The sequence below is a fragment of the Triturus cristatus genome, chromosome 5_1 (assembly GCF_964204655.1).
Source record: "Triturus cristatus chromosome 5_1, aTriCri1.1, whole genome shotgun sequence".
Lineage (NCBI taxonomy): Eukaryota > Metazoa > Chordata > Amphibia > Caudata > Salamandridae > Triturus > Triturus cristatus.
In genome coordinates this window covers 486615048-486630453 of record NC_140587.1, presented here as the reverse complement: position 1 = coordinate 486630453, position 15406 = coordinate 486615048, and the positions used below count along the sequence as shown (strand labels likewise).

The 15406-nt window shown below is 42.4% G+C and overlaps 1 long non-coding RNA gene across 1 annotated transcript; it reads right to left on the bottom strand.

Annotated features, from left to right (window-relative positions):
* Positions 1-12780: 12780 nt before the first annotated feature.
* Positions 12781-13949, bottom strand: LOC146831099 (uncharacterized). Its single transcript, XR_014961234.1, has 3 exons — positions 13849-13949; positions 13648-13759; positions 12781-13044 (listed from the first exon to the last, which is right to left on the bottom strand). It is a non-coding gene; the product is annotated as an uncharacterized LOC146831099 (long non-coding RNA).
* Between the last annotated feature and the right edge of the window lie 1457 nt (positions 13950-15406).

Here is a 15406-nt window from a genome sequence, read left to right as displayed (position 1 = left end):
TAGCACGCCATGCCAGCGGCAAGAACCTAAAGTTGCGGAGGGAATCTTTGAGCACTAGAACCCCGCAGCCATGTGTTAATGCTGTAAAATTGACAAGCCCTGGTTCCCCTCATCTGCTTCTGCCGCTTTTCTATGCCTTGTTCACAGCAGCAGGTGGTGATGTGGTCTCTCACTGGTGGTGACATCTCCTGCCCCAGCCCCTCTCTCCCTGTGCTCACTGACAGGTTCGCTCTCCCATGTGGCCGAGGAAGGAGGTGGGAGGGAGGAGTGAGCCCAGCCAGACCCAGAGGCTGCTGCATCCCAGCAGAGAGGCGCTGCCTGCCCAATGAAAGCCAGGGGAGGCAGAACTGCCAACGACTGGGGCTCTCTTCTCCCCTCAGCTCACAGACCCCACAAATTGCATCCCAAGGTAGGAATGCCGTGAAGACAGCCGCGGACACGCTGTTTGCTCCTCAGCTGCTGTTCAGGAATCGCAGCAAGCTGGCCTTTCCCTCGTGCTCGGATTGGTTACATAAGGAAAGTTTTCTTTATCTGGTAGCAAAGAGCCACGAAGCAGCAGATCTGAGCTTTCGGCTTGGGAAATTAATAAACAATAACAAAGGGTATAATAAATAAAATATAGCGAGGGGATCCCACGCCCGGCAAAATGAAAGATGCTGACAAGACACTTTCAGATAAGCCCCGTCTCGTGTCAGGACTCAGGAGTAGGACAGACTGCGAAAAGGCAGCCCGCGATCTCGAGCCCGAGAGGAATCTGGATTTTCCGTTTCTCCTTGTGGAAAGTCGCATGGGGAGATAGTATGCTCAGTCTTATCACCCTAAGAATAAGGCGGCAAAGCAGAGCTAAAAATGAACAATTTACCTCAACAAGAGCTACATAATTTCAACAGCCAAAGCCATTGGAAGGAATTCTGTCCACATTTACTTGTTCGAAGTACTGCTCATATTTTATTTATTTTAGATGCCTTGAATAACGCTATGCATAGGCATCTATTGAAAAAAAAATAAAGCGCCTCTTGCCCACATACCTGCTGTCTGTCTGGTTCTGCTTAAGGTGGCTGACACTGCATCTCCTGTATTTCAGCATGGAGATCCAATTATGCCTTCAAGGCTGCCACTCGGGCCGCAAAAGTGCACAGGATCATAGAAGGGAGACATGCAGCAAAAGGCGCGCATGATGGTTCTCCGAGGGCAGCAAACACTGCCCATGCGCTGGCTGACGTCACCACTTCACCCCGCCCCAGATTGGCTCAAATAGCAGGTGCTTCCTACGGCGGGAGAGAAGCGTCTACAAAAGACCTAAAAAACAAACAAAACGACAATGATAGGCTACTAAAGTGGAAGTCAGATCGCGAGCTACTGAGAGGGCACCTGCGAGCTACCGGTAGCTCGCGATCGACCGGTTGGCGACCCCTGGTCTAAGGGATATTTTAACGACCTGCCCTAGTTCTGATCCCCAAAATTACTGTATAAACCACAACAAGAACTGGGGATCTAATGCTAATAGTAAGGAGCACGTGAAAAGACAGGAGTGTGTATAAAAAGGCAAAACAAGGCATTCTAAAGCAGAGGCTGGATTCCCATCAATTATTTTCGTGATCAGTATTATCATTTGGTCATCCACCCAATAGAAGAGTATGTCTCTTGATCATAGAGACCACCTTCGTGGGGAGCTCTCTTGCTCAGGTAAATAGGTGGAACCAGGCCCATAGATAAAGAAATACAATTGTATCTACTGTCAGTGATCACAAAAAGAGTGAAATCTTAAGAGTTGTTCGGAGAAAAACACTCTTATTAAACAAACTCCTCACACTCTTACTAAAAACAGTGCAACATAGCAGTGTTAACAAATAACTGCTAGCTAAAGTTCAACATGTTTCAGCCATCCGGGTACAGTACCCAAGGCTTTCTTCAGGACCTAAGTTTGTCAAAATTTCGCTACTGCAACATTATACTAACACCAAACAAAATAAAGTGTGAGAATAAACTAATAAAACAGTTGGTTACTACAAGGTTGGAATCAATACAACCTTCCTTAGTTCAGATCCTCCGCTTCAAGGGGTGCAAATGTCACCTGAAAGGATAGAACGATAATCACCAAAAACTCCTGGATTACATGCACTTCAAAATAGGACCAAATGGTCTCTATATTCTATAAATTAGTAGACAATCTGAGCTTTCCAGTATCTTAAACCAGCAATGTCAGAGAACATATATGTATATGCTGCTTACCCGTCTTGATCGGGGACTAGACCTCACCTTGCCTGGAACCTCTCTCAGGAATATGAGGCTCCGCTCTGAAAAACATATGACGAAGAATGGTCCTTATTATAGTTAGTACCTCCTTCACCCCAAACTTACTCCTTGTATTCTTAATAAATTGATAATAAATTGGATTGTGTTGACACTCAGTGTCCACAAGGTACACTCTAATATTATGCAAAACTAGTCTCACCCTAAATCACTTTAAAACCATATTGTTATGTTAAAAAATTATTTGTAACGTGCACTATCACCATCGGTTTCTTGGCGCTCAATGACAAATGACGATGAACCAGGATGAGAGAGTTAGTCATATGCGGAGTGAAAGAGCAGGGTTTTTAGAAGTCTGCGGAAACAGTCGTACTTTGGGCACAGACGAAGTGCAGGTGGCAGAGAGTTCCAGGTAGAAGGAGCCAGGACAGAAAAGGACAGGCCACCGTGTTTTTTCCTTTTAAACTTAGGGGTCTCAAGGAGATTAAGAGATGCTGATCGAAGAACTCTAGAAGGGATGTGACGGGACAGGCTCGAAGAAATAAAGGCGGGGGCTGCATCCGAGAGGGCCTTAAAGGTAGAGCATGCCAGTTTGAAAATGCAGCGTTTGGAAATAGGGAGCCAGTGCAGACTGTGGAGGAGGGGAGTGACGTGCCGATATTTGGACTGGTGGAAGATCAGGCGGGCAGCTTGATTCTGCACCAGCTGTAATCGATGAAGGTGGCAGGCAGGAATGCCCGCGTACAGCATGTTGGCGTAGTCGAGCCTGGAGGTGATGAGTGCAATGACAACTAGGGTCAGGGCTTCTTTAGTGAGAAACCTACTGATCTTGCGAATCCGCCTGAGATGGAAAAAACAGGCTGAGGTGACCGAGTTGATTTGCGGTTTCATCGAAAGGTCATCCGAAATGATCACCCCCAGGCTTTTGACTGAGCGCACAGGAGTGGGTGCAGTCCCCAGAGCTGGAGGCCAGAAGGTGGAGTTCCATGGGTGATTGGGGCCACCTACCAAGACAAGCTCAGTTTTGGTAGGGTTCAACTTTAGGTGGCTGTGATACATCCATTCCGCAATGGACATCATAGTGGACTGGAAATTAAAACGGGAGGAAGGGAAGGAATCTATGGAAAAGATTAACTGAAGGTCGTCCGCATAATTAAAGATTGTGACCGGGGAGTTGCGGAGGGAGACTAGGAGGGGTTGGAGATACAAATTGAAAAGAAGAGGGGATAATGCAGAGCCCTGTGGGACGCCGCAGGGAAGGGATGTGTAGGGTGCGGACAAGGTGGAGAGATGGACGGACTGTGACCGCTGGTGAAGGAAGGATCTAAGCCAGTCAAGGGCCACTCCCTGGATGCCGGCGTTGTGGACACGGTCGATCAAGGTGGTGTGATCGACCGTGTCGAAAGCCGCCGAGAGATCCAGAAGGACAAGGGCCTGAGAGATGTTATTGTCAGCGCCCTTCCTGAGGGTGTCCATGACTGCTACTATGACCGCCTCGGTGGAGTGGAGGGGTCTGAAACCCGCTTGTTGAGAGTCCAAAAAGGACGATTCCTCTATGAAAGAGCTCAGGCAGCGGGTGACATAGGTCTCCAGAATTTTTCCTAGGTAAGGGAGGAGGGAAATGGGTCTGTAGTTACTGAGTGTAGTGGGATCGGTGTTGGGTTTCTTTAAGATAGGTACAATGGCTGCTTGCTTGAAAGAGGGAGGGACCTCCCCCGTAGCAAGAGAGTTGTTAAGTAATGCAAGGGGGGGGCCTGGACATGCGAGGAAGGCTTCTCTCAGGATCTGCGGGGGGCAGCAGTCATTTGGGGAACCCGACCTGACTTTGTGAAGGAGTGAGGCGAATTCTTGTAGAGAGATGGGGGGAAACTCCGACAAGGTGCTGGTGTTTTTAGGGGGAAGAGGAGGGGGGATAGGAGATGCCGGGGTCGGGATGTTGTTTTTTATTGTAGTAATTTTCTCAATGAAGTAAGAGTTGAGTGAATCACAGAGGGGTTGAGTCGGCTGGGGCTGGGGGGTAACCCTATCCGGCAGGGAGAGCTCATTTACAATAGAAAAGATGTCTTGATTTGTTATTTGAGTCCAAGATTATTTTGGAGAAATATGCCGTTTTAGCTGCCAGGATCGATTGTTTGTAGGATTTCAGAGCCTCAATGTAAACTAGTTTGAGTTGAGGGTCATAGTGGCGACGCCAGCGGCGTTCAGTTTGCCGCAGGGCAAGTTTGTCCGCTTTAAGTTGGTCTGTAAACCAGCGTTGTGCGTCGTGGGGGCGCTTAGCTTTAATCTTTTTAAAAGGGGCTACTTTGTCACTAGCCTGACGTAACCATTTATCAAGATTGTCAGCCTGAACCTCAAGTGAGGTCAGAGAGGTGGGTACGGTAGAGGCTAGTGAAGCATGAAATTCAGACAGATTGGCTCTTTTCCAGTTGCGAGCCATAAGATTCTTAAGTCGGGGGGGAGGACACAGAGTGTGCAAGTGAAGGTAAAAAGAGATAAAATAATGGTCAGACCAGGAACAAGGGCAAACTGAAGGAGGTGAGATGTCGAGGTCGGACGTCCAGACTTGGTCGAGAATGTGACCTTTCTGGTGGGTGGGGATGTGAATGTGTTGGGAGAGATTCATGCCTTTTAAAAGGTCTGTGAATTCCAGCGACAGTTGGCTTTCGTGGATATCAGAAGGCCAATAGTTAAAATCGCCAATTACCATGATGTTAGCATGGTTAATTGCTAATTGGGCGATAGTGTCGCTGAAAAGTTTAGGAAAGAGAGGCATATAGTCGGGGGGTCTATAGACAAGAATGCAAATGAAAGACGACTTAGGGGAGGTAAATTTTAGAACTAGGTAGTCAGTTTTGGGGATTGAGGTCGCCGTAACCTCGGAGAAGATGTGAACCGAGCGAATAATAGCCGCCACTCCGCCGCCGGTCTTCCCCGCGGGCCGGTTGGCGAGTATAATGTAGTATCCCGTAGGGATTGCTGCAAGAATGTCAGGGGCCGAGTCTTCCGAGATCCAGGTTTCTGCTAGGAGAAGGATATCAATAGAACTCTGATGCAGCAACTGGAAGATCTCGAGCTGATTGCGGATAAGAGACCGGGTGTTAAGGTAATAAATCAGTAAGGAGGCGGTGATCTGCTGTATTGGGGGTGAAGGGTCGTGGGGGGAATCATGTGCCGAGCAACCGGATGGAACAAATATGTATTCTCCAACATAAGATGTTTCTCAACATAAAACGTTAAGTATTTGCATTATGAAAAGTCTATTATGTAGTAAGTACAAATATAAAAGCCTATGATGATAGTATTACATAGACTATATTAGCTCAACCTCAGCAATGTCAAATAAAATACTAATTTCTTAGTTTGTTAAATGCGAGGAAGTCTACTGCGGTCTCTGTCATGGCCTGAAACGACCGGTCAAAGAACCACCCGCTACGCCTCCTAAGGAGACTACCTAGGAACCGCGTGTGCCTACCTGTCCGTCGTTGCCTCTGACGTCTTCCTAGTCAGGGATGGAGGCAACGAACGGAACAGGAGCCTCGCTTAAATAGCTAGTACTGACACACCTGTTGTCCATCAGCAGCCGAACGGCTCATTGTCATATCGTCACAATCATCCTGCAACCTTTCAGAATCGCCCTCACCTCATTGGTTCAAAAACGGGGCTGTTTACGTGGAAGACGTCGTGATGCACTGATGCTCGCGGTACCAATAGGAACTACAAAGTGATGTCATAATATTCAGAATTGTAGTTCTTTAACAGAATCTTAACGTAAGATCTTTCATCTTCATCATTTATTCAATATATGTGGGCAATGTAATTAGATATTAATTCAAAACGCCAAAATGTAATATCATGCCATTAGAAAACATTGATTATTTCAAAAGGCTTGGTCTTCACTTGTTAAACTAAATACAGCAAGGCCAGAATTATTAGCAAATCGTAGGATACATCATGATGCGCGGATGTTCGCATCACTCAAAAACAGCAAAAAGATCAGGGCTGTTTACGTGGGAGACGCCGTAATGCACCGACGCTCTCGGTACGTGTTGTTTTGAACTACAAACGGACCTCACCACAACAGGGAATGGTAGTTCTATCGATCCAACAATGTATTCCATATCATCTTAAAAACCTCTTTGTTGTAAGTAGAGAGTGGCCCATATTGTCCTATTATAAAAACTATTTGTTTGATATTTGGTATTAGTTGTATGTTGAAAAATGCACACACCCAAGATGTTTCTCTACGGTTGTGCTCACGCTAGTGTTGAGGAAACTCTAGATGGTTTGCAGAGTTATCCCATTCAGTACCAAACCACACAGAACTACAAGGTGACCAGCAGAAAATGTGACTATAAACTGGTCCATGGTATGTCATCATTTAGACCTTGAACGTCACTGAAGTTTGAAGACCCATTTCTGTTCTTTTATGAACAAATATCTAGAGATGTCACTGATGTGTGATGGTATAAAAGGTTTCTCCAATACTGTCCATTTGAAATCTCCTGCTCCATGGTTCTTTTCAACAAAGTGTCTGGTTAGTCTCGTAGTGGTTTTCTTGCACCTGAAAGTGCTTTTATGTTCAAGCATGCGAGCCCTAACCTTTCGAATTGTCATTCCGACATACTGAATTTGACATGGGCATGTTAGCCAATAGATCAAGTTATTGCTATTGCAGTTTGTAAAATTGGATTGAACCCATGGTTTATTTGTTCCTATATCTATAGTTGTCGTATGTTGTCTGGGGACAGATTGAACATGCCCCACATGGGTGATGTCCTTCCACTGCCGGAAGATCCCATAGTGTTCCTACCGTCCTCGTCGGTGTAGATTTGGGATGTGTGTGTATCAATCTCTCTCTTAAGTTGCCAGCTCTTTTGAAGGCAAACAATGGAGGGGCAATCTTGTCATTGCAGCAATTCAGGATGCGCCAATGTCTCCGGATACTTTTTTGTATGCTGTTGACAAAAGTCAACGATCTAGTGTTGGTTTGTCGATTGGCGGTTCCAACAGGGCTTCACGATGGTTATTCATAGCCCGTTTCAAAGATCGTTTTACAAGTTTGCGGGGATAATGTCTTGCTAACAGTTGTTCAGTCAGAAGCTCTGCATGGTCCTTAAACTTGTTTACAGTGGAACAGTTTCTTCGTACTCTAAGAAATTGCCCATAGGGCAAATGGTCCCTTAAGGCTTTAGGATGTTGACTATCGTATCGCAACAGCGAATTACGTGCCATTGGCTTGTGGTATAGTTCGCTCTCTAGACCCAATGGAGTGGCAAAAATGGACAGATCTAAAAAGGCCAGGCTTGTCTTATCAATTTCAACTGTGAATTTCAAAAATTCATTCCGTGTGTTTAGCCATTGATGAAACAGAAGGATGGACTCACGATCACCCCGCCAGACTACCAACACGTCATCGATATAGTGCTTCCATAAGCGAATCAATTTAAAAAAGGGGTTGGCTGTGATAAGGACATGTTGCTGTTCAAACGAATGTACATACAAATTCGCCAAACTTGGCGCAAAAACACTGCCCATGCTGGTCCCTGAGAATTGTAAGTACGTGGTGTCCTCAAACTTAAAGTTGTCTCATCGCCAGCCGAGCAAGGGACATAATGAAGTGTACTGGTGTGACGGAATTTAAATCAGTTTCTTCCAAAATGGAGGCCACTGTATCCAAGGTCTCATCTTGAGGAATGGAAGTATACAATGATTCGACATCGAAGTAAACTAAAAAATCTCTCTCCGTGTCGAATTCAATTTGTGGTAGTAATCGTAAGACATCTTTCGTATCCTGAAGATACATCGGCATCTTCTGTATGATTAGTCTCAAAAAGTGATCCACAAAGGTGGATAACGGTTCTAAAATGGAACCTTGGCCTGAAATTATGGGCCTGCCAGGAGGTGGTCTCTGGGTTTTATGTAGCTTCGGTAAGGTGTAAAAATACGGCATTACCGGATACTTTGTCTGTAGGAATTGAGCTTCACGTGTTATCCACCCTTCACTAAATGCTTCTTCGATTAGGTCACCAATTGCTTTCCTGAGTCTCTCAGTGGGATCTTCTGTCAATACCCTGTAAGATCTTGTGTCACTTAACTGCCGAAGACATTCGGTCCTGTAGTCCATTGTGTCTAAGATGACAATTGAACCGCCTTTATCTGCAGGTTTGATTGTGATTCCACTATCCATTGATAAAGTTTGCAAAGCTTGTTGTTCTGAACAAGGCAAATTATTATATGTGTTCTGCTTGTTCTTACACAATTCGACGATATCTCCTTGGACTGCTTTTTCAAAAGTCAGTACCTGAGGTGGTATAGTATGTCCAGGAGGATTGAACGTGGATCGTGTCTTAAGGCCCGTGTTCCGCTCGCTTTCATCGTATTCTGATGATTGCTTATCTTTGAAAAAATAGTGTAGTCTTATTTTTCGGAAAAATTGTGCTAACTCGCACTGGATTTGAAAGGGATCCCCATCAGAAGTGGTAACAAAACGCAGACGACTGTTAAGAACAAGTTCCTCATCCTTAGAGAGGGTCCTCTTGCTCAAATTAACTACGAGACTAAGTCTGTGTTGTTGCAAGAAAACCACTACGAGACTAACCAGACACTTTGTTGAAAAGAACCATGGAGCAGGAGATTTCAAATGGACAGTATTGGAGAAATCTTTTATACCATCACACATCAGTGACCTCTCTAGATATTTGTTCATAAAAGAACAGAAATGGGTCTTCAAACTTCACAGTGACGTTCAAGGTCTAAATGATGACATACCATGGACCAGTTTATAGTTACATTTTCTGCTGCACACCTTGTAGTTCTGTGTGGTTTGGTACTGAATGGGATTACTCTGCAAACCATCTAGAGTTTCCTCAACACTATCGTGAGCACACCCGTAGAGAAACATCTTGGGTGTGTGCATTTTTCAACATACAACTAATACCAAATATCAAACAAATAGTTTTATAATGGGGCAATATGGGCCACTCTCTACTTACAACAAGGAGGTTTTTAAGATGATATGGAATACATTGTTGGATCGATAGAACTACCATTCCCTGTCGTGGGGAGGTCCGTTTGTAGTTCAAAACGACACGCCACATCAACATCTGGCCTCACTATAGACAAGAGCAAACAAAATGGCAGGGTAGGCATCATGATGTCATTTTGAGCATTTTTCTGTCAACAATACTGACTTTGCGCAACGTACGAGTAACTAGGGAGGCACGAGTTCATCATAAGAACTACTACTCGCAACGCTATATCATCATTTTGTAGTTTTCTAGTGATGCGAACGTTTGCACATCACAAGGTATCTCACGACTTGTCAACAATTCTTGCCGTACTGAATAAAGTTTTTATAAAGTTTCAAGAAGTGAAGACCAAATCTTTTGAAAGAATTAATGGTTTCAATATGCCGCAATATTATATCATGGCGTTTCGAATCTATAAACATCGCCCACTTTCTTTTAATAAATGGTGAGGAGGTTTTATTTAAGCATTTACAGAATGTCCTCAAAGAACTACCATTTTGCATATTATGACATCAATTGGTAGTTCTCATTGTACCGAGAGCTTCAGTGCATTACGGCGTCTCCCACGTAAACAGCCCTGATCTTTTTGCTGTTTTTGAGTGATGCGAACATCCGCGCATCATGATGTATCCTACGATTTGCTAATAATTCTGGCCTTGCTGTATTTAGTTTAACAAGTGAAGACCAAGTCTATTGAAATAATCAATGTTTTCTAATGGCATGATATTACATTTTGGCGTTTTGAATTAATATCTAATTACATCACCCACATATATTGAATAAATGATGAGGAGGAAAGATCTTGCGTTAAGATTCCTTTAAAGAACTACAATTCTGAATATTATGACATCACTTTGTAGTTCCTATTGGTACCGGGAGCATCAGTGCATCACGACGTCTTCCACGTAAACAGCTCCGTTTTTGAACCAATGAGGCGAGGGCGATTCTGAAAGGTTGCAGGATGATTGTGACGACATCACAATGAGACGTTCGGCTGCTGATGGACAACAGGTGTGTCAGTACTAGTTATTTAAGCGAGGCTCCTGTTCCGTTCGTTGCCTCCATCCCTGACTCGGAAGACGTCAGAGGCAACGACGGACAGGTAGGCACACGCGGTTCCTAGGTAGTCTCCTTAGGAGACGTAGCGGGTGGTACTTTGACCGGTCGTTTCAGGCCATGACAGACATTTAACAAACTAAGAAATCAGTATTTTATTTGACATTGCTGAGGTTGAGCTAATATAGTCTATGTAATACTATCATCATAGGCTTTTATATTTGTACTTACTACATAATAGACTTTTCATAATGCAAATACTTAACGTTTTATGTTGAGAAACATCTTATGTTGGAGAATATGGTTTTAAAGTGATTTAGGGTGAGACTAGTTTTGCATAATATTAGAGTGTACCTTGTGGACACTGAGTGTCAACACAATCCAATTTATTAATAATACAAGGAGTACGTTTGGGGTGAAGGAGGTACTAACTATAATAAGGACCCTTCTTCGCCATACGTTTTTCAGAGCGGGGCCTCATATTCCTGAGAAAGTTTCCAGGTGAGATGAGGTCTAGTCCCCTATCAAGACGGTTAAGCAGCATATACATATATGTTCTCTGACATTACTGGTTTAAGATACTGGAAAGGTCAGATTGTGTACTAATTTATAGAATATAGAGACCATTTGGTCCTATTTTGAAGTAATTGTAATCCAGGAGTTTTTGGTGATTATCGTTCTATCCTTTCAGGTGACATTTGCACCCCTTGAAGCGGAGGATCTGAACTAAGGAAGGTTGTATTGATTCCAACCTTGTAGTAACCAACTGTTTTATTAGTTTATTCTCACACTTTATTTTGTTTGGTGTTAGTATAATGTTGCAGTAGCAAATTTTTACAAACGTAGGTCCTGAAGAAAGCCTTTGGTACTGTACCCGGATGGCTGAAACATGTCGACCTTTATCTAGCAGTTATTTGTTAACACTGCTATTTTGCACTGTTTTTAGTAAGAGTGTGAGGAGTTTGTTTAATAAAATAGTGTTTTTCTCTGAACAACTCTTTTTTAAGATTTCACTCACTATATAATTTTTGCACTGCACAAGCTTTGTGATCACTGACAGTAGATACAATTTTCTTTCTTTATCTATCTATGGGCCTGGTTCCACCTGTTTACCTGAGCAAGAGAGCTCCCGCTGAAGGTAGTCTCTATGATCAAGAGATATACTCTTCTATTGGGTGGATGACCAAATGATAATACTGATCATGAAAATAATTGATGGGAATCCAGCCTCTACTCTAGAATTCCTTGTTTTGCCTTTTTATACACACTCCTGTCTTTTCACGTGCTCCTTTCTATTAGCATTAGATCCCCAATAAGCACATGAACCAAGAAAAAAGGACACAATAATACATATACCAAGCAAAAAAAAACAGTGCGTTACTTAATTTTGCTTACCCTTAATTTGCCCAGGAGCTAGTCTCCTACCCCCCTTCGGCAGTAGGTAACCTAAGCAGGTAACCTCCTGTCGACAATACTTACCCCCTTTGTCAGCTGGTCACGAACAGACTTGTAGAAGGTAAATAACTAGGGGGAAGCCACACCAAGGAGGCCATGTCCAATACTATTGGACTGTACTACTTTGTAAATTGTGCTGTACAAGCACATTGAGCTAACTAGAAAACATTAATCCAACTACCAATTGCTTTAGCTTATTGTGCTGTATAACATGATGGCGCATTAATGCAAACTTTATTTTATTGCCTCCTCATCTGGCCCTGGCACAGCAACCTTAAATTGAAACCATTATTCTGCATGCATGGCAAAGCTGCTCTGTGTCAGGAGCTGCACATGGCCCTCAGACGCTGCTGCCCCATCTCTTATGGCTTCATAGAACCTGCCTGGTCTTTTGCCAAAAATAATAAGCAGATCCTCCCCTCGCTCTACAATCTGGCCCTCTCCTTCGGAATGTCTACCAAGGTCGAAGTGCCAGAGGAAGCCTGCCAGAAATAAACCCTCCTTCGTCCGCTCTGGTCTCTCCCCCCATCTTTTTCAGAGAGAAAGAGAGCACATTCCTACATGCACTTTTAAAATACGTGTCTTTCTACGCACAGAAAAACACAGCACTGTTTAATTCAAACGTGCATTCTTCTTTACCTTTTTCAAAAGTTGCACTTTTCCTATGTAAAAATGAATGTATATTGTTACTAGTATTTCTGATCAGACCATATTTTGATTTATGTATTATTTATTCATTCTATGAAAAACAGAGAGGTACCCCTTGTGAAGGCCAAGGGAAATAGGGTTATTCAACCTAGATAAGAGAAAGGGTTCCCTTAAGGCACAAATAAAAACAGGTATAAAATAATGTACCTTATGACTTAACAAATACATACAACAAATTATGGAAAAGTTAAAAGTTCATTTATTTGAATATATTAAAAAACAGTCAATAGGGATAACTAAACTAAATCCCTGAACTAAAACAAGATCAAATTAAGACAATATATATAATTGCGACCTGCACAATTACAAGCAGACAGAACAGTTACAACACACATTTGTTGGATACAGGTTTGTATATTCTTTCTCCGCTCTAATGACACCAGAGTAGTATCACTACCAAATCAGCGTATCTATTATGGTGTTGGAGACTTGAATTATACGCTTTAGGTTGCGTCGACGCGTTTCGGTGATAACTCCTTCTTATAATCACCTTTATCAAGACATAAAATTTGTCTGCCAGAACCAGAGGGTATGTAAAATCGCCCTAGGATTAAATGTCATGCAGAGAATTAGCATCATTTTTAACTCAGTGGACTTATAGCATTACTGTAGTTAATACGTGGAAAAAATCACAACATGTTCACTATTAATTGTCTTCTGTTATCTCTATTACTTATGTTGGTTACAATGAGCACCATTTTTTTCCTCTAGGTTAACGTGCATTTTTTCAAAATATTAGACAAACCTTAAAAAAACATAGAAATAATTTGCTGGAAGTGGCTCATGGCTAGTGACTTTATCGCTCAAAATTTGGCCACATGGTTTATCGACAATAAAAATTACTGTAAACATATCCTGTATTTTCCCAATTTATCTTGAGCTAACAAAGCAGTAAGTAAGGCTATTTATTCGGAAAACGTATTAATAACCTAACCTAGGTAACTCAAATATACTACCTTGGTTCCACATATAAAAATTTATTTGTTCTAGAAACGCAGATAAGGGGCACTTGGGGCCTCAGATTTCACTAGTCTTGAAACAACATAGGGGGTACGGGTCCACTAAACCAGAAGAATTGTAACAAAGAACACCCAAGTTTCAGAGATAGACTTATGGGGAAGTCATATTAATATTAATATCAGCTTACCCTGGAATAATATTGACGATCCTTTATAGGGATCACTTCACGTTTCCTAATTGGAGCGTGGGCTTCTGTAGTCGTCTTATACAATGCTGCTGGTAGAAGTATATTTCTGTTTCTGTGGTAACATGGAGTTTTGCATTAATGCATATCTTATATAATGCTACATTGTTAGGGAAAGAGGAGATAGTTTAGATTCATGCCTACCTGTTCTGAATAAATGCGATCTTTTGTTGTCCCCCTGATCATGAAAGACCAAGGGAAATTGGTTGTGTTGTAGACCATAAGAGTTATATGCAATCAGGCCAAAATTGCCTGCACCATAGGACAGGAAAGAAAAGCCAAGGAATATGGGTTAGCTAGCGAGTTTTAACTTAAAGCTCGAACACTCACTCAATAGCATCTGTTAAAAGGAAGTTACCTTGTATAAATATCACAAATACTCCACTTCTGACGGGTATTGTTACAGGAGATTGTGGTTATAATTCTCTTTTAGGCTTCACAAAAATAACCTAAAATCAATTTAAGATGTAATTTAGCTGTTTTATTAGTTTTAAGTTACTCTCCAGATATACTAATCCAATTAAGTAAGAAAATTAAGTTAGCTTACCTATGATATATGGCCAAATATAATGAGAGTATACCTGTGAATAAATTATAGACAGGCAGTCAAAAATTAGAGTCATACTGGATTTAAATAAGACCTACAGTCTCTACTAATTTCCTTCAGAAATCGAAGTAAGTTCAGGATGTTCACTCACCTAGTTAGTAGATAAGGGTTCTGCTCTCTATAAGGGTCCGAGTCGTGTGTCAGAAATAGCAGAGTTGCTTGCGGTTATATCTATGGGACTGTTGCCTGATTGGATATTAAATCGACCAATCCGGGACAGGATACTGGATACTGAGTATGCTCATGAGTTTCTTAAAAGGATACTGAGTCTATTGGATCTAACTATCCAATCAGGGGACCCGAAACCTAGTTTCCTTTCTGGTCCGTAGTTTAAGCCTCTGCTCGTGAAACTGGTACCTGATTGGATATTGAATCGACCAATCCGGGACAGGATACTAGATACAGAGTATGCTAATGAGTTCCTTAAAGGGATACTGAGTTTCTTGGATCTAACTATCCAATCAGGGGACCCTAAACATGGTATCCTATTTAGTTCGAATTTAAAGCCTTTGCTCGTGAGAGTATGCTCAGGAGGTCACGCCTAAACTAGACCCGAATGATATAATTTGTGGCAATAGGTGGAATTGTTCAGAGTTTTTAAGGACCAAGTTCGCACAAAAAAACTACTACAGATTTATATCTATTACTACGCTGGTAAAACCACTCAATTCAAGTAATCTAAATATCTATAAGCATTTAGTCCAATCTTCCCGACTATTTAAGCCTTGATAGATTGTATTTAAGTGGCAAAATTACCACTGTTCCCTTATCTTTCTGGTCTTGTCAATATCACCACCTCTACTATTGATTCTGATTTTTTCCAAAATGAACCACTTAAGGTCATCACACATATGTTTCAAAGCTTGGAAATGTTCAGTAAGTGGGGCATCGGGTTTATTTGTCCGTATTGCAGATTTGTGTTCCAGGACACGGATACGCAACTCCCTGCTGGTTTCTCCAACGTATCCCAAATTGCAAGGGCATAAGATTAAATATACCACGTTTTGGCTACGACAGTTGTTAAAGGTGGTAGGGGTTAGGCATTTGCCATTGTATTCCAAATTTTTGCCTGTGATACAATTGGGGCATACCGAA